This window comes from Gorilla gorilla, chromosome 7, assembly GCF_029281585.2.
Source record: "Gorilla gorilla gorilla isolate KB3781 chromosome 7, NHGRI_mGorGor1-v2.1_pri, whole genome shotgun sequence".
In the NCBI taxonomy this organism is placed as follows: Eukaryota; Metazoa; Chordata; class Mammalia; order Primates; family Hominidae; genus Gorilla; species Gorilla gorilla.
Window position 1 is genome coordinate 158,318,757 of NC_073231.2, and position 20,998 is coordinate 158,339,754.

The window sequence follows — 20,998 nt, forward strand, 5'->3', positions numbered from 1 at the left end:
TTCCACTTTTATGCAGATATCGCTGTAGATACTTCCATGTTTATACAGATAGCAGTGAAGATATTTCCATGTTCATACAGAAAGTGGTGTAGATATTTCCATCCTTATACAGATAGCGGTGTAGATATTTCCATGTTTATACAGATGGCGGTGAAGATATTTCCATGTTTATAGAGATGGCGGTATTGATATATCCATATTTATAGAGATAGCGGTGTAGTTATTTCCATGTTAATAGGCATAGTGGTGTAGATATTTCCATGTTTGTAGAGACTGAGGTGTAGATATTTCCTTGTTTATTCAGATAGCGGTGTAGATATTGCCATGTTTATAGAGATAGCGGTGTAGACATTTCCATGTATATACAGATAGCAGTGTAGATATTTTCGTGTTCATACTGATGGTGGTGTAGGTATTTAAATCCCTATACAGATATCGGTGTAGATATTTCCGTGCTTATACTGATGGCGGTGTAGGTATTTCCATCTTTACACAGATTGCGGTGTAGATATTTCCATGTTCATGCAGATGGTGGTGTAGATATTTCCATGTTTATAGATATGGCGGTGTAGATATTTCCACGTTTATACAGATGGCACTGTAGATATTTCCATGTTTATACAGATGGCGGTGTAGACATTTCCATGTTTATAGAGATGGCGGTGTAGATATTTCCATGTTTATAGAGATAGCGGTATAGTTGTTTCCATGTTAATAGGCATAGCGGTGTAGATATTTCCATGTTTATAGAGATAGAGCTGTAGATATTTCCTTGTTTATGCAGATAGCTGTGTAGATATTTCCATGTTTATACAGATGGCGGTGTAGTTATTTCCATGTTTATAGAGATTGTGGTGTAGATATTTCCATGTTTACACAGATAGCGGTGTAGATATTTCCATGTTTATACAGATAGCTGTGTAGATATTTCCATCTTTACACAGATGGCGGTGTAGATATTTCCATGTTCATACAGATGGCGGTGAAGATATTTCTGTGTTTATAGAGATGGCGGTGTAGATATTTCCATGTTTATACAGATGGCGGAGTAGATATTTCCATGTTTATAGAGATGGCGGTGTAGATATTTCCATGTTTATACAGATGACGGTGTAGGTATTTCCATGTTTATACAGATGGCTGTGTAGATATTTCCATGTTTATAGAGATGGCGGTGTAGATATTTCCATGTTTATACAGATGTCGGTGAAGATATTTCCATGTTTATACAGATGGCGGTGTAGATATTTCCATGTTTATGGTGTTGGCGTTTTAGACATTTCCATGTTCATACAGATGGTGGTGTAGATATTTCCATGTTCATACAGATAGCGGTGTAGATAATTCCATGTGTATACAGATAACGGTGTAGATATTTACATATTCCTACAGATGGCTGTGTAGATATTTCCACTTTTATACAGATAGCAGTGTACATATTTCCATCTTTACACAGATAGAGGTGTAGATATTTCCATGTTTACACAGATAGCGCAGTAGATATTTCCATGTTTATAAAGATAGAGGTGTAGATATTTCCATGTGTATACAGATAACGGAGTAGATATTTACATGTTCCTACAGATGGCTGTGTAGATATTTCCATGTTTACAGAGATATTGGTGTAGATATTTCCATGTTTATACAGATAGCGGTGTAGATATTTCCAGGTTTATACAGATGGCTTTGTAGATATTTCCATGTTTATAGAGATAGTGGTGTAGATATTTCCATGTTTACACAGATTGCGTTTTAGATATTTCCATGTTTACACAGATAGCGGTGTGGATATTTCCATCCTTATACAGTTAGCGGTGTAGATATCTCCATGTTTATAGAGATACCGGTGTAGATATTTCCATGTTTATACAGATAGCGGTGTAGATATTTCCATGTTCACACAGATAGCGGTGTAGATATTTCCATGTTTACAGAGATAGAGGTGTAGATATTTCCATGTTCATAGAGATAGCGTTGTAGGTATTTCCATGTTTACACAGATAGCGGTGTAGATATTTCCATGTTTACACATATAGCAGCGTAGATATTTCCATGTTTATACAGATAGCGGTGTAGATATTTCCATGTTTATAGAGTTGGCGGTGCAGATATTTCCACGTTCATACAGATGGCGGTGTAGATATTTCCATGTTTATATAGTTGGCAGTGTAGATATTTCCATGTTCATAGAGATGGCGGTGAGGTTATTTCCATGTTTATACACATAACGGCGTAGATATATCCAAGTTTTAAGAGATAGCGGTGTAGATATTTCCATGTTTACACAGATAGCGGTGTACATATTTCCACGTTTTTACGGATAGCGGTGTACATATTTCCGTGTGTATTCAGATAACGGTGTAGATATTTACATGTTCCTACTGATGGCTGTGTAGATATTTCCATGTTTACACAGATAGTGGTGCAGATATTTCCAAGTATATGCAGATAGCGGTGGAGTTATTTCCACTTTTATGCAGATATCGCTGTAGATACTTCCATGTTTATACAGATAGCAGTGAAGATATTTCCATGTTCATACAGAAAGTGGTGTAGATATTTCCATCCTTATACAGATAGCGGTGTAGATATTTCCATGTTTATACAGATGGCGGTGAAGATATTTCCTTGTTTATAGAGATGGCGGTATAGATATATCCATATTTATAGAGAAAGCGGTGTAGTTATTTCCATGTTAATAGGCATAGTGGTGTAGATATTTCCATGTTTGTAGAGATTGAGGTGTAGGTATTTCCTTGTTTATTCAGATAGCGGTGTAGATATTGCCATGTTTATAGAGATAGCGGTGTAGACATTTCCATGTATATACAGATAGCAGTGTAGATATTTTCGTGTTCATACTGATGGTGGTGTAGGTATTTAAATCCCTATACAGATATCGGTGTAGATATTTCCGTGTTTATACAGATGGCGGTGTAGATATTTCCATGTTTATAGAGAAAGCGGAGTTGTTATTTTCATGTTAATAGGCATAGCGGTGTAGATATTTCCATGTTTATAGAGAAAGAGGTGTAGATATTTCCATGTTCATAGAGATAGCGTTGTAGGTATTTCCATGTTTACACAGATAGCGGTGTAGATATTTCCATGTTTATAGAGATAGAGTTGTAGATATTTCCTTGTTAATACAGACATCGGTGTAGACATTTCCATCTTTATTGAGATAGCGGTGTAGACAATTCCAAGTTTATACAGATAGCGGTGTAGATATTTCCATGTTCATACAGATGGTGGTGTAGATATTTCCATCCTTATACAGATAGCGGTGTAGATATTTCCATGTTTATAGAGATGTCGGTGTAGATATTTCCTTGTTTATAGAGATGGGCGTGTAGATATTTCCATGTTTTTACAGATGGCCGTGTAGATATTTCCATGTTTATACAGATATCAGTGTAGACATTTCCATCTTTATACAGATGGCGGTGTAGATATTTGCATGTTTAAACAGATGGCGGTGTAGATATTTCCACGTTTATAGAGATGGCGGTGTAGATATTTCCATGTTTATACAGATAGCGGTGTAGATATTTACATCTTTATACACATAACGGTGTAGATATTTCCTTCTTTTTAGAGATAGCGGTGTAGATATTTCCATGTTTACACAGATAGCGGTGTAGATATTTCCATGCTTATACAGATAGCTGTGTACTTATTTCCATGTGTATACAGATAACGGTGTAGATATTTACATATTCCTGCAGATGGCTGTGTAGATATTTCCATGTTTATACAGATAGCGGTGTAGATATTTCCATGTTTATAGAGATAGTGGTGTAGATATTTCCATGTTCCTACAGTTGGTCGTGTAGTTATTTCCATGTTTACACAGATAGTGGTGTAGATATTTCCAAGTATATGCAGATAGCGGTGGAGATGTTTCCACTTTTATGCAGATAGCGGTGTAGATATTTCCATGTTTATACAGAAAGCGGTGTAAATATTTCCATGTTCCTACAGTTGGCGCTGTAGATATTTCCATGTTTATGGTGTTGGCGGTTTAGACATTTCCATGTTCATACAGATGGTGGTGTAGATATTTCCATGTTCATACAGATAGCGGTGTAGAAAGTTCCATGTGTATACAGATAACTGTGTAGATATTTACATATTCCTACAGATGGCTGTGTAGATATTTCCACTTTTATACAGATAGCAGTGTACATATTTCCATCTTTACACAGATAGAGGTGTAGATATTTCCATGTTTACACAGATAGCGCAGTAGATATTTCCATGTTTATACAGATAGCGGTGTAGATATTTCCATGTGTATACAGATAATGGTGTAGATATTTACATGTTCCTACAGATGGCTGTGTAGATATTTCCATGTTTCTACAGATAGCGGTGTAGATATTTTCCTGTTAATAGAGATAGCGGTGTAGATATTTCCATGTTCCTACAGTTGGTGGTGTAGATATTTCCATGTTTACACAGATAGCGGTGTAGATAGTTCCATGTTGATACAGATGGCGGTGGAGATATTTCCAACTTTATACACATGGCGGTGTAGATGTTTCTATGTTCATACAGATGGCGGTGTAGATATTTCCATATTTATTGAGATGGCGGTGTAGATATTTCCATGTTTATACAGATGGCGGAGTAGATATTTCCATGTTTATAGAGATGGCGGTGTAGATATTTCCATGTTTATAGAGATGGCGTTGTAGATATTTCCATGTTTATAGAGATGGCGGTGTAGATATTTCCGTGTTTGTACAGATAGCGGTGTAGATATTTCCATGTTTATAGAGATAGAGTTGTAGATATTTCCTTGTTAATACAGACATCGGTGTAGACATTTCCATCTTTATTGAGATAGCGGTGTAGACAATTCCAAGTTTATACAGATAGCGGTGTAGATATTTCCATGTTCATACAGATGGTGGTGTAGATATTTCCATCCTTATACAGATAGCGGTGTAGATATTTCCATGTTTATAGAGATGTCGGTGTAGATATTTCCTTGTTTATAGAGATGGGCGTGTAGATATTTCCATGTTTTTACAGATGGCCGTGTAGATATTTCCATGTTTATACAGATATCAGTGTAGACATTTCCATCTTTATACAGATGGCGGTGTAGATATTTGCATGTTTAAACAGATGGCGGTGTAGATATTTCCACGTTTATAGAGATGGCGGTGTAGATATTTCCATGTTTATACAGATAGCGGTGTAGATATTTACATCTTTATACACATAACGGTGTAGATATTTCCTTCTTTTTAGAGATAGCGGTGTAGATATTTCCATGTTTACACAGATAGCGGTGTAGATATTTCCATGCTTATACAGATAGCTGTGTACTTATTTCCATGTGTATACAGATAACGGTGTAGATATTTACATATTCCTGCAGATGGCTGTGTAGATATTTCCATGTTTATACAGATAGCGGTGTAGATATTTCCATGTTTATAGAGATAGTGGTGTAGATATTTCCATGTTCCTACAGTTGGTCGTGTAGTTATTTCCATGTTTACACAGATAGTGGTGTAGATATTTCCAAGTATATGCAGATAGCGGTGGAGATGTTTCCACTTTTATGCAGATAGCGGTGTAGATATTTCCATGTTTATACAGAAAGCGGTGTAAATATTTCCATGTTCCTACAGTTGGCGCTGTAGATATTTCCATGTTTATGGTGTTGGCGGTTTAGACATTTCCATGTTCATACAGATGGTGGTGTAGATATTTCCATGTTCATACAGATAGCGGTGTAGAAAGTTCCATGTGTATACAGATAACTGTGTAGATATTTACATATTCCTACAGATGGCTGTGTAGATATTTCCACTTTTATACAGATAGCAGTGTACATATTTCCATCTTTACACAGATAGAGGTGTAGATATTTCCATGTTTACACAGATAGCGCAGTAGATATTTCCATGTTTATACAGATAGCGGTGTAGATATTTCCATGTGTATACAGATAATGGTGTAGATATTTACATGTTCCTACAGATGGCTGTGTAGATATTTCCATGTTTCTACAGATAGCGGTGTAGATATTTTCCTGTTAATAGAGATAGCGGTGTAGATATTTCCATGTTCCTACAGTTGGTGGTGTAGATATTTCCATGTTTACACAGATAGCGGTGTAGATAGTTCCATGTTGATACAGATGGCGGTGGAGATATTTCCAACTTTATACACATGGCGGTGTAGATGTTTCTATGTTCATACAGATGGCGGTGTAGATATTTCCATATTTATTGAGATGGCGGTGTAGATATTTCCATGTTTATACAGATGGCGGAGTAGATATTTCCATGTTTATAGAGATGGCGGTGTAGATATTTCCATGTTTATAGAGATGGCGTTGTAGATATTTCCATGTTTATAGAGATGGCGGTGTAGATATTTCCGTGTTTGTACAGATTGCGGTGTAGATATTTCCATGTTTACAGAGATATTGGTGTAGATATTTCCATGTTTATTCAGATAGCGGTGTAGATATTTCCATGTTTATACAGATGGCTTTGTAGATATTTCCATGTTTATAGAGATAGTGGTGTAGATATTTCCATGTTTACACAGATTGCGTTTTAGATATTTCCAGGTTTACACAGATAGCGGTGTGGATATTTCCATCCTAATACAGTTAGCGGTGTAGATATCTCCATGTTTATAGAGATATCGGTGTAGATATTTCCATTTTGATACAGATAGCTGTGTAGATATTTCCATGTTCATACAGATGGCGGTGTAGATATTTCCATGTTCATACAGATAGCGGTGTAGATATTTCCATGTTTACACAGATAGAGGTGTAGATATTTCCATGTTCATAGAGATAGCGGTGTAGGTATTTCCATGTTTACACAGATAGCGGTGTAGATATTTCCATGTTTACACAGATAGCAGCGTAGATATTTCCATGTTTATACAGATAGCGGTGTAGATATTTCCATGTTTATAGAATTGGCGGTGCAGATATTTCCACGTTCATACAGATGGAGGTGTAGATATTTCCATGTTTATATAGTTGGCAGTGTAGATATTTCCATGTTCATAGAGATGGCGGTGAGGTTATTTCCATGTTTATACACATAACGGCGTAGATATATCCAAGTTTTAAGAGATAGCGGTGTAGATATTTCCATGTTTACACAGATAGCGGTGTACATATTTCCACGTTTTTACGGATAGCGGTGTACATATTTCCGTGTGTATTCAGATAACGGTGTAGATATTTACATGTTCCTACTGATGGCTGTGTAGATATTTCCATGTTTACACAGATAGTGGTGCAGATATTTCAAAGTATATGCAGATAGCGGTGGAGGTATTTCCACTTTTATGCAGATATCACTGTAGATACTTCCATGTTTATACAGATAGCAGTGAAGATATTTCCATGTTCATACAGAAAGTGGTGTAGATATTTCCATCCTTATACAGATAGCGGTGTAGATATTTCCATGTTTATACAGATGGCGGTGAAGATATTTCCATGTTTATAGAGATGGCGGTATAGATATATCCATATTTATAGAGATAGCGGTGTAGTTATTTCCATGTTAATAGGCATAGTGGTGTAGATATTTCCATGTTTGTAGAGATTGAGGTGTAGATATTTCCTTGTTTATTCAGATAGCGGTGTAGATATTGCCATGTTTATAGAGATAGCGGTGTAGACATTTCCATGTATATACAGATAGCAGTGTAGATATTTTCGTGTTCATACTGATGGTGGTGTAGGTATTTAAATCCCTATACTGATATCGGTGTAGATATTTCCGTGTTTATACAGATGGCGGTGTAGATATTTCCATGTTTATAGAGAAAGCGGAGTTGTTATTTTCATGTTAATAGGCATAGCGGTGTAGATATTTCCATGTTTATAGAGATAGAGGTGTAGATATTTCCATGTTCATAGAGATAGCGTTGTAGTTATTTCCATGTTTACAAAGAAAGCGGTGTAGATATTTCCATGTTTATAGAGATAGAGTTGTAGATATTTCCTTGTTAATACAGACATCGGTGTAGACATTTCCATCTTTATTGAGATAGAGGTGTAGACAATTCCAAGTTTATACAGATAGCGGTGTAGATATTTCCATGTTCATACAGATGGTGGTGTAGATATTTCCATCCTTATACAGATAGCGGTGTAGATATTTCCATGTTTATAGAGATGTCGGTGTAGATATTTCCTTGTTTATAGAGATGGGCGTGTAGATATTTCCATGTTTTTACAGATGGCCGTGTAGATATTTCCATGTTTATACAGATATCAGTGTAGACATTTCCATCTTTATACAGATGGCGGTGTAGATATTTGCATGTTTAAACAGATGGCGGTGTAGATATTTCCACGTTTATACAGATGGCGGTGTAGATATTTCCATGTTTATAGAGATGGCGGTGTAGATATTTCCATGTTTATACAGATAGCGGTGTAGATATTTACATCTTTATACACATAACGGTGTAGATATTTCCTTCTTTTTAGAGATAGCGGTGTAGATATTTCCATGTTTACACAGATAGCGGTGTAGATATTTCCATGCTTATACAGATAGCGGTGTACTTATTTCCATGTGTATACAGATAACGGTGTAGATATTTACATATTCCTGCAGATGGCTGTGTAGATATTTCCATGTTTATACAGATAGCGGTGTAGATATTTCCATGTTTATAGAGATAGCGGTGTAGATATTTCCATGTTCCTACAGTTGGTCGTGTAGTTATTTCCATGTTTACACAGATAGTGGTGTAGATATTTCCAAGTATATGCAGATAGCGGTGGAGATGTTTCCACTTTTATGCAGATAGCGGTGTAGATATTTCCATGTTTATACAGAAAGCGGTGTAGATATTTCCATGTTCCTACAGTTGGCGCTGTAGATATTTCCATGTTTATGGTGTTGGCGGTTTAGACATTTCCATGTTCATACAGATGGTGGTGTAGATATTTCCATGTTCATACAGATAGCGGTGTAGAAAGTTCCATGTGTATACAGATAACGGTGTAGATATTTACATATTCCTACAGATGGCTGTGTAGATATTTCCACTTTTATACAGATAGCAGTGTACATATTTCCATCTTTACACACATAGAGGTGTAGATATTTCCATGTTTACACAGATAGCGCAGTAGATATTTCCATGTTTATACAGATAACGGTGTAGATATTTCCATGTGTATACAGATAACGGTGTAGATATTTACATGTTCCTACAGATGGCTGTGTAGATATTTCCATGTTTATACAGATAGCGGTGTAGATATTTTCCTGTTAATAGAGATAGCGGTGTTGATATTTCCATGTTCCTACAGTTGGTGGTGTAGATATTTCCATGTTTACACAGATAGCGGTGTAGATAGTTCCATGTTGATACAGATGGCGGTGGAGATATTTCCAACTTTATACACAAGGCGGTGTAGATATTTCCATGTTCATACAGATGGCGGTGTAGATATTTCCATATTTATAGAGATGGCGGTGTAGATATTTCCATGTTTATACAGATGGCAGAGTAGATATTTCCATGTTTATAGAGATGGCGGTGTAGATAATTCCATGTTTATAGAGATGGCGTTGTAGATATTTCCATGTTTATAGAGATGGCGGTGTAGATATTTCCATGTTTATAGAGATGGCGGTGTAGATATTTCCATGTTTGTACAGATAGCGGTGTAGATATTTCCATGTTTACAGAGATATTGGTGTAGATATTTCCATGTTTATACAGATAGCGGTGTAGATATTTCCTCGTTTATACAGATAGCGGTGTAGTTATTTCCATGTGTAAACAGATAACGGTATAGATACTTACATGTTCCTACAGATGGCTATGTAGATATTTCCATGTTTATACAGATAACAGTGTAGATATTTCCATGTTTATACAGATAGCGGTGTAGATATTTCCATGTGTATACAGATAACGGTGTAGATATTTACATGTTCCTACAGATGGCTCTGTAGATATTTCCATGTTTATACAGATAGCGGTGTAGATATTTCCATGTTCCTACAGTGGGTGTTGTAGTTATTTCCATGTTTACACAGATAGCGGTGTAGATATTTCCAAGTTTATACAGATACCAGTGTAGATTTTTCCACTTTTATGCACATAGCGGTGTAGATATTTCCATGTTTATACAGAAAGCGTTGTAGATATTTCCATGTTCCTACAGATGGCGCTGTAGATATTTCCATGTTTATAGAGCTGGCGGTGTAGACATTTCCATGTTTACTCAGGTAGCGGTGTAGATATTTCCATCTTCATTCAGATAGCGGTGTAGATAATTCCATGTGTATACCGATAACGGTGTAGATATTTACCTATTCCTACAGATGGCTGTGTAGATATTTCCATGTTTATAGAGATAGCGGTGTAGATATTTCCATGTTTACACAGATAGCAGTGTAGATATTTCCATGTTTACACAGATATCACAGTAGATATTTCCATGTTTATACATATAGCGGTGTAGATATTTCCATGTTTATACAGATAGCGGTGTAGATATTGCCACGTTTATAGAGATATCGGTGTAGATATTTCCATGTTTATACAGATAGCGGTGTAGATATTTCCATGTTTATACAGATAGCGGTGTAGATATTTGCATGTTTATACACATAGCTTTGTAGATAATTCCATGTTGATACAGATAGCGGTGTAGATATTTCCATGTTTATCCAGATAGCGTTGTAGATATTTCCATCTTTATACAGGTGGTGGAGTCGACATTTAAATGTTTATAGAGATAGCGTTGTAGATATTTCCATGTTTACTCAGATAGCGGTGTAGATATTTCCATGATTGCACAGATAGCAGTTTAGATATTTCCATCTGTATACACATAGCGGTGTAGATATTTACATTTTTATACAGATACCGGTGTAGATATTTGCATGTTTATACACATAGCTTTGTAGATATTTCCATGTTTATACAGATAGCGCTGTAGATATTTCCATGTTTATACAAATAGCTGTGTAGATATTTGCATATTTACCCAGATAGCGGTGTAGATATTTCCATGTTTATAGAGATATCGGTGTAGATATTTCCATGTTTATACAGATAGCGGTGTAGATATTTCCATGTTTATACAGATAGCGGTGTAGATATTTCCATATTTACACAGATAGCGGTGAAGATATTTCCACGTTTATAGAGATAGAGGTGTAGATGTTTCCATGTTTACACAGATAGCGGTGTAGATATTTCCAAGTTTATGCAGATAGCGGTGTAGATATTTCCAATTTTATGCAGATTGCGGTGTAGATATTTCCGTGTTTATACAGAAAGCGGTGTAGGTATTTCCATGTTCCTACAGATGGAGCTGTAGATATTTCCATGATTATAGAGTTGGCGGTTTAGACATTTCCATGTTCATACAGATGGCGATGTAGATATTTCCATGTGTATACAGATAACGGTGTAGATATTTACATGTTCCCACAGATGGCTGTGTAGATATTTCCAAGTTTGTACAGATAGCGGTGTATATATTTCCATGTTTACAGAGATTGCTGTGTAGATATTTCCATGTTCCTGCAGTTGGTGGTGTAGATATTTCCATGATTACACAGATAGTGGTGCAGATATTTTCACGTATATGCAGATAGCAGTAGAGATGTTTCCACTTTTATGCAGTTAGCGGTGTAGTTATTTCCATGTTTATACAGAAAGCGGTGTAGATATTTCCATGTTTATAGAGATATCGGTGTAGATATTTCCAGGTTTATACAGATAGCAGTGTAGATATTCCCATGTTTTTATTGATGGCTGCGTACATATTTCCATGTTTATAGAGATAGCGGCGTAGATATTTCCATGTTTAAACAGATAGCGGTGTAGATATTTCCATTTTTACACAGATAGTGGTGTAGATATTTCCATGTTCATACAGATACCAGTGTGGATAATTCCATGTGTATACAGATAACGGTGTAGATATTTACATATTCCTACAGATGGCTGTGTAGATATTTCCATGCTTATACAGATAGCGGTGTAGATATTTCCATGTTTACACAGATAGCGGTGTAGATATTTCCATGTTTACACTGATAGCGCAGTAGATATTTCCATGTTTATACAGATAGCGGTGTAGATATTTCCATGTGTATACAGATAACGGTGTAGATATTTACATGTTCCTACAGATGGCTCTGTAGATATTTCTATGTTTATACAGATAGCGGTGTAGATATTTCCATGTTCCTACAGTTGGTGTTGTAGATATTTCCATGTTTACACAGATAGCGGTGTAGATATTTCCAAGTTTATACAGATACCAGTGTAGATTTTTCCACTTTTATGCACATAGCGGTGTAGATATTTCCATGTTTATACAGAAAGCGTTGTAGATATTTCCATGTTCCTACAGATGGCGCTGTAGATATTTCCATGTTTATAGAGCTGGCGGTGTAGACATTTCCATGTTTACTCAGATAGCGGTGTAGATATTTCCATCTTCATACAGATAGCGGTGTAGATAATTCCATGTGTATACCGATAACGGTGTAGATATTTACATATTCCTACAGATGGCTGTGTAGATATTTCCATGTTTATAGAGATAGCGCTGTAGATATTTCCATGTTTACACAGATAGCAGTGTAGATATTTCCATGTTTACACAGATATCACAGTAGATATTTCCATGTTTATACATATAGCAGTGTAGATATTTCCATGTTTATACAGATAGCGGTGTAGATATTTGCATGTTTATACACATAGCTTTGTAGATATTTCCATGTTTATACAGATAGCGGTGTAGATATTGCCACGTTTATAGAGATATCGGTGTAGATATTTCCATGTTTATACAGATAGCGGTGTAGATATTTCCATGTTTATACAGATAGCGGTGTAGATATTTGCATGTTTATACACATAGCTTTGTAGATAATTCCATGTTGATACAGATAGCGGTGTAGATATTTCCATGTTTATCCAGATAGCGTTGTAGATATTTCCATCTTTATACAGGTGGTGGTGTCGACATTTAAATGTTTATAGAGATAGCGTTGTAGATATTTCCATGTTTAGTCAGATAGCGGTGTAGATATTTCCATGTTTGCACAGATAGCAGTTTAGATATTTCCATCTGTATACACATAGCGGTGTAGATATTTCAATGTTCATACAGATAGCGGTGTAGTTATTTCCATGCTTATAGAGATAGCGGTCTAGATATTTCCATGTTCCTATAGATGGCTGTGTAGATATTTCCATGTTTATACAGATAGCATTGTAGGTATTTCTATGATTATAGAGATAGCGGTGTAGATATTTCCATGTTTACAGAGTTGGCGGTGTAGATATTTCTATATTCATACAGATGGCGGAGTAGATATTTCCATGTTTATGCAGATGGCACTGTAGATATTTCCATGTATATTCATATGGCTGTGTAGGTATTTCCATCTCTATACAGATGGCGGTGTAGATATTTCCATGTTTATGCAGATGGCGGTGTAAATATTTCCATGTTTATTCATATGGCTGTGTAGATATTTCCATCTCTATACACATAGCGGTGTAGATATTTCCATGTGTATGGAGTTGGCGGTATAGATATTTCTGTGTTTATACAGATGGCGGTGTAGATATTTCCATGCTCATACAGATAGCGGTGTAGATATTTCCATCTTTATACACATGGCGTTGTAGATATTTCCATCTTCATTCAGATGGCGGTGTATGTATTTCCATGTTTATAGAGATGGCGGTGCAGATACTTCCATGATTATAGAGATCGTGGTGTGGATATTTCCATGTTTATAGAGATAGCGATGTAGATATTTCCCTGTTTCACAGATAGCAGTGTAGATATTTCCATGTTTATACAGATAGCGGTGTAGATATAGCCATCTTTACAGAGATAGCGGTGTAGTTATTTCCATGATTATACAGATAACACTGTAGATATTTCTATGTTTATACGGATAGCGGTGTAAATATTTCCATGTATATACAGATAGTGGTGTAGATATTTCCATGTTTATACAGATGGCAGTGTAGATATTTCCATGTTTATAGAGATGGCAGTGTAGATATTTCCTTGTTTATACAGATAGCGGTGTAGATATTTCCATGTTCATACAGATAGCGGTGTAGATATTTCCATGTTGATACAGATGGCGGTGAAGACATTTCCATGTTCATACAGATGGCGGTGTACATATTTCCATGTTCATACACATGGTGGTGTAGATATTTCCATGTTCATACAGATGGCGTTGTAGATATTTCCATGTTCATACAGATGAAGGTGTAGACATTTCCATGTTTATACAGATGGCGGTGTAGATATTTCCATCTCTATACATATGGTGGTGTAGATATTTCCATGTTTTTTCATATGGCTGTGTAGATATTTCCATCTCTATACAGATGGTGGTGTAGATATTTCCATGTTTATTCATATGGCTGTGTAGATATTTCCATCTCTATACTGATAGCGGTGTACTTATTTCCATGTGTATGAAGATGGCGGTATTCATATTTCTGTGTTTATACAGATGGCGGTGTAGATATTTCCATGCTCATACAGATAGCGGTGTAGATATTTCCATCTTTATACACATGTCGTTGTAGATATTTCCATGTTCTTACATATGGCGGTGTATGTATTTCCATGTTTATAGAGATGGCGGTGTAGATACTTCCATGATTATAGAGATAGTGGTGTAGATATTTCCATGTTTATAGAGATAGCGATGTAGATATTTCCCTGTTTCAGAGATAGCGGTGTAGATATTTCCATGTTCATACAGATAGCGGTGTAGATATTTCCATGTCCATACACATGGTGGTGTAGATATTTCCATGTTTATTCATATGGCTGTGTAGATATTTCCATCTCTATACAGATGGCGGTGTAGATATTTCCATGTTCATACAGATGGCGGTTTAGATATTTCCATGTTTATAGAGACGGCGGTGTAGATATTTACATCTTTATAGAGATGGCAGTGTAGATATTTGCAAGTTCATACAGATGGCGGTGTAGATATTTCCATGTTTATAGAGATAGCGGTGTAGACATTTCCATGTTTACACAGATAGTGGTGTAGAAATTTCCATGTTTATATATTTGGCAGTGTAGATATTTCCATGTTCATACAAATGGCAGTGAAGGTATTTCCATGTTTATATATTTGGCAGTGTAGATATTTCCATGTTCATACAAATGGCAGTGAAGGTATTTCCATGTTTATACACTTAACGGTGTAGATATTTCCAAGTTTTAAGAGGTAGTGGTGTAGATATTTCCATGTTTACAGAGATAGCGGTGTAGATATTTCCATGTTTATCCAGATATCTGTGTACATATTTCCGTGTTTATACAGATGGCGGTGTAGATATTTCTATGTTTATACAGAAAGCGGTGTAGATATTTCCATCTTTATACACATAACGGTGTAGATATTTCCTTCTTTTTAGAGATAGCGGTGTAGATATTTCCATGTTTACACAGATAGCGGTGGAGATATTTCCAAGTTTACACAGATAGAAGTGTAGATATTTCCATGTTTGTAAAAATAGCGGTATAGATATTTCCATCTTTATACAGATAGCGGTGTAGATATTTGCATGTTTATACAGATAGCGGTGTAGATATTTCCATGTTTATACAGATACCGGTGTAGTTATTTCCATGTTTTTACAGTGAGCGGTGTAGATATTCCCACATTTACACAGGTAGCAGTGCAGATTTTTCTATGTTTATATAGATAGCGCTGTATGTATTTCCATGTTTATGCAGATAGCGGTGTAGATATTTCCATCTTTAAACAGATAGCGCTGTAGATATTTCCATCTTTATACACTTACCGGTGTAGATATTTCCTTCTTTTTAGAGATAGTGTTGTGGATATTTCCATGTTTACACAGATAGCGGTGTAGATATTTCCATGTTTACACAGATAGAAGTGTAGATATTTCCATGTTTATACAGATAGCGGTGTAGATATTTCCAAGTCTATTCAGTTAGCGGTGGAGGTATTTGCATGTTTATACAGACAGCTTTGTAGATGTTTCCAATTTATACAGATAGTGGTGTAGATATTTCCACGTATACACAGGTAGCGGTGTAGTTATTTCCACGTTTACACAGGTAGCGGTCTAGATATTTCCATATTTAAATAGATACTGGTGTATGTGTTTCCAAGTTTATGCAGATACCAGTGTAGATATTTCCATGTTCCTACAGATGGCGGTGTAGATATTTGCATGTTCATACAGATGGCGGTGTAGATATTTCCATGTTTATAGATATAGCGGTGTAGATATTTCCATGTTTAGCCAGATAGCGGTGTACTTATTTCCATGTCTATACAGATAGCAGAATGGATATTTCCATGTTCCTACTGATGGCGGTGTAGATATTTCCATGTTTATAGAGTTCGCGGTGTAGATATTTCCATATTCATACAGATGTCGGTGTAGATATTTCCATGTTTATACACATAGCAGTGTAGATATTTCCAACTTTATACACATAACGTTGTAGATATTTCCATGTTTACAGAGATAGCGGTGTAGATATTTCCATATTAACACACATAGCGTTTTAGATATTTCCATGTTTACACAGATAGCGGTGTAGATATTTCCATGTTTATACAGATAGCGGTGTAGATATTTCCATGTATATAGAGATAGCACTGTGGATATTTAGATGCTTACACAGATAGCGGTGCAGATATTTCCATGTTTACACAGATAGCGGTGTAGATATTTCCAAGATTTTGCAGACAGCCGGGTAGATATTTCCACTTTTAGACAGATAGCAGTGTAGATATTTCCATGTTTAAACAGGTAGCGGTGTAGATATCTCCATGTTCCTACAGAGGGCGGTGTAGATATTTCCATGTTTATACAGTTGGCGGTTTAGACATTTCCATGTTCATACAGATGGCGGTGCAGTTATTTCCATGTTTATACAGATAGCGGTTTAGATATTTCCATCTTTATACACATAACCGTGAAGTTATTTGCATCTTTTTAGAGATAGCGGTGTAGATATTTCGATTTTTACACAGATAGCGGTGTAGATATTTCCAAGTTTACACAGATAGCAGTGTAGATATTTCCATCTTTACACGGATAGCGGTGTGGATATTTCCATGTTTTTACAGATTGCAGTGAAGATATTTGCATGTTTATACAGATAACGGTGTCAATATTTCCATGTTTATACAGATAGCGGTGTAGATATTTCCATGTTTATACAGATAGCGGTGTATCTATTTCCATGTTTACATAGATAGCGGTGTAGATATTTCCACGTTTATAGAGATAGCGGTGTAGATATTACCATGTATATACAGATAGCGGTGTGGATATTTCCATGTTTATAGAGATAGCAGTGTAGATATTTCCATGTTCCAACAGATGGCGGTGTAGATATTTCCATGTTCATACAGAAGGTGGTGTAGATACCGGTGTAGATATTTCCATGTTCCTACAGATGGCGGTGTAGATATTTCCATGTTCATACAGATGGCGTTGTAGATATTTCCATGTTTATAGATATAGCGGTGTAGATATTTCCATGTTTAGCCAGATAGCGATGTACTTATTTTCATGTTTATACAGATGTCGGTGTAGATATTTCCATGTTTATACGGATAGCGGTGTAGATATTTCCATGTTCCTACAGATGGCGGTGAAGATATTTCCATGTTTGTAGAGTTGGCGGTGTAGATATTTCCATATTAATACAGATGGCGGTGTAGATATTTCCATGTTTACACAGATAGAAGTGTATATATTTCCATCTTTATACAAATAGCAGTGTAGATATTTCCATGTCTATTCAGATAGCGTTGTAGATATTTGCATGTTTATACAGACAGCGGTGTAGATATTTCCATTTTTATACAGATAGCGGTGTAGATAATTCCATGTTTATACAGATAGTTGTGTAGATTTTCCCACGTTTACACAGGTAGCGGTGTAGATATTTCCATGTTCATAAAGATAACGGTGTATGTATTTCCATGTTTATGCAGATAGCGGTGTAGATACTTCCATGTTTATACAGATAGTGGTGTAGGTATTTCCATCTTTATAGAGTTGGCGGTGTAGATATTTCCATGTTCATGCAGACGGCGGTGTACCTATTTCCATGTTTGTATAGTTGGCAGTGTAGATATTTCCATGTTCATACAAATGGCGGTGAAGATATTCCCATGTTTACACAGATAGCGGTGTAGATATTTCCATCTTTATACACATAACGGTGTGGATATTTCCATGTTTTTAGAGATAGCGGTGTACATATTTCCTTGTTTACCCAGAGAGCGGTGTAGATATTTCCATGTTTATGCAGATAGCGGTGTAGACATTTCCATGTTTATACAGATAGCGGTGTCGATATTTCCATGTTTATACAGATAGCGGTGTAGATATTTCCATGTTTACACAGATAGCGCTGCAGCTATTTTCATGTTTATACAGATATCGGTGTAAGTATTTCCATGTTTATACAGATAGTGGTGTAGTTATTTCCACGTTTATTGAGATAGCGCTGTAGATATCTCCATGTTTATAGAGATAGCGGTGTAGATATTTCCATGTTTACACAGATAGCGGTGTAGATATTTCCGTGTTTACACAGATAGTGGTGTAGATATTTCCATGTTTATATAGTTGGCAGTGTAGATATTTCCATGTTCATACAAATGGCGGTGAAGGTATTTCCATCTTTATACACATAACGGTGTAGATATTTCCAAGCTTTAAGAGATAGTGGTGTAGATATTTCCAGGTTTACACTGATAGCGTTGTAGATATTTCCATGTTTAACCAGATAGCGGTGTACATATTTCCGTGTTTATACAGATGGCGGTGTAGATATTTCTATGTTTACACAGATAGCGGTGTAGATATTTCCATGTTTACGCAGATAGAAGTGTAGATATTTCCATGTTTACACAGATAGCGGTGTAGATATTTCCATGTTTACACAGATAGAAGTGTAGATATTTCCATGTTTACACAGATAGCGGTGTAGATATTTCCATGTGTATAGAGATGGCAGTATAGATATTTCTGTGTTTATACAGATGGCGGTGTAGATATTTCCATGTTCATACAGATGGCGGTGTATGTATTTCCATGTTTGTAGAGATGGCGGTGGAGATATATCCATGTTTATAGAGATAGTGATGTAATTATTTCCATGTTTATACAGATAGCGGTGTAGATATTTCCATGTTCATACAGATGGTGGTGTAGATACTTCCATATTCATACAGATGGGGGTGAAGATATTTCCTTCTTCATACAGATAGCGACGTAGATCTTTCGATGTTCATACACATGGTGGTGTAGATATTTCCATGTTCATACAGACAGTGGTGTAGTTATTTCCATGTTCAAACAGATGGCGGTGTAGATATTTCCATGTTCATTCAGATGGTGGTGTAGATATTACCATGTTTATACAGATGGCGGTGTAGATATTTCCATGTTTATTCATATGGCTGTGTAGATATTTCCATCTCTATACAGATGGCGGTGTACATATTTCCATGTTTATTCATATGGCTGTCTAGTTATTTCCAAGTTTATTCATATGGCTGTGTAGATATTTCCATCACTATACAGATAGCGGTGTAGATATTTCCAGGTGTATGGAGATGGCGTTATAGATATTTCTGTGTTTATACAGATGGCGGTGTAGCTATTTCCATGCTCATACAGATAGCCGTGTAGATATTTCCATCTTTATACACATGGTGGTGTAGATATTTCCATGTTCGTACAGATGGCGGTGTATGTATTTCCATGTTTATAGAGATGGCGTTGTAGATATTTCCATGATTATAGAGATAGCGGTGTAGATATTTCCATGTTTATAGAGATAGCGGTGTAGTTATATCCCTGTTTCAGAGATAGCAGTGTAGATATTTCAATGTTTATACAGACAGCGGTGTAGATATATCCATGTTTATGGAGATAGCGGTGTAGTTATTTCCATGTTTATACAGTAACACTGTAGATATTTCCAAGTTAATACGGATAGCGGTGTAAATATTTCCATGTATATACGGATAGTGGTGTAGATATTTCCATGTTTATACAGATGGCAGTGTAGATATTTCCATGTTTATAGAGATGGCAGTGTAGATATTTCCTTGTTTATACAGATAGCGGCGAAGTTATTTCCATGTTCATACAGATAGCGGTGTAGATATTTCCATGTTCATACAGATGGCGGTGAAGATATTTGCATGTTCATACAGATGGCGGTGTATGTATTTCCGTGTTTATAGAGATGGCGGTGTAGATACCTCCATGATTATAGAGATAGTGGTGTAGATATTTCCATGTTTATAGAGATAGCGATGTAGATATTTCCCTGTTTCACAGATAGCAGTGTAGATATTTCCATGTTTATACAGATAGCGGTGTAGATATATCCATGTTTATTGAGATAGCGGCGTAGTTATTTCCATGTTTATACAGATAACACTGTAGATATTTCCAAGTTAATACGGATAGCGGTGTAAATATTTCCATGTATATACGGATAGTGGTGTAGATATTTCCATGTTTATACAGATGGCAGTGTAGATATTTCCATGTTTATAGAGATGGCAGTGTAGATATTTCCTTGTTTATACAGATAGCGGCGAAGTTATTTCCATGTTCATACAGATAGCGGTGTAGATATTTCCATGTTCATACAGATGGCGGTGAAGATATTTGCATGTTCATACAGATGGCGGTGTAGATATTTCCATGTTCATACAGATGGCGGTGAAGATATTTCCGTGTTCATACAGATGGCGGTGTAGATATTTCCATGTTCATACAGATGGCGGTGTAGATATTTCCATGTTCATACAGATGGCGGTGTAGATATTTCCATGTTCATACAGATGAAGGTGTAGATATTTCCATGTTTATACAGATAGCGGTGTAGATATTTCCATGTTCATAAATATAGCGGTGTAGATAT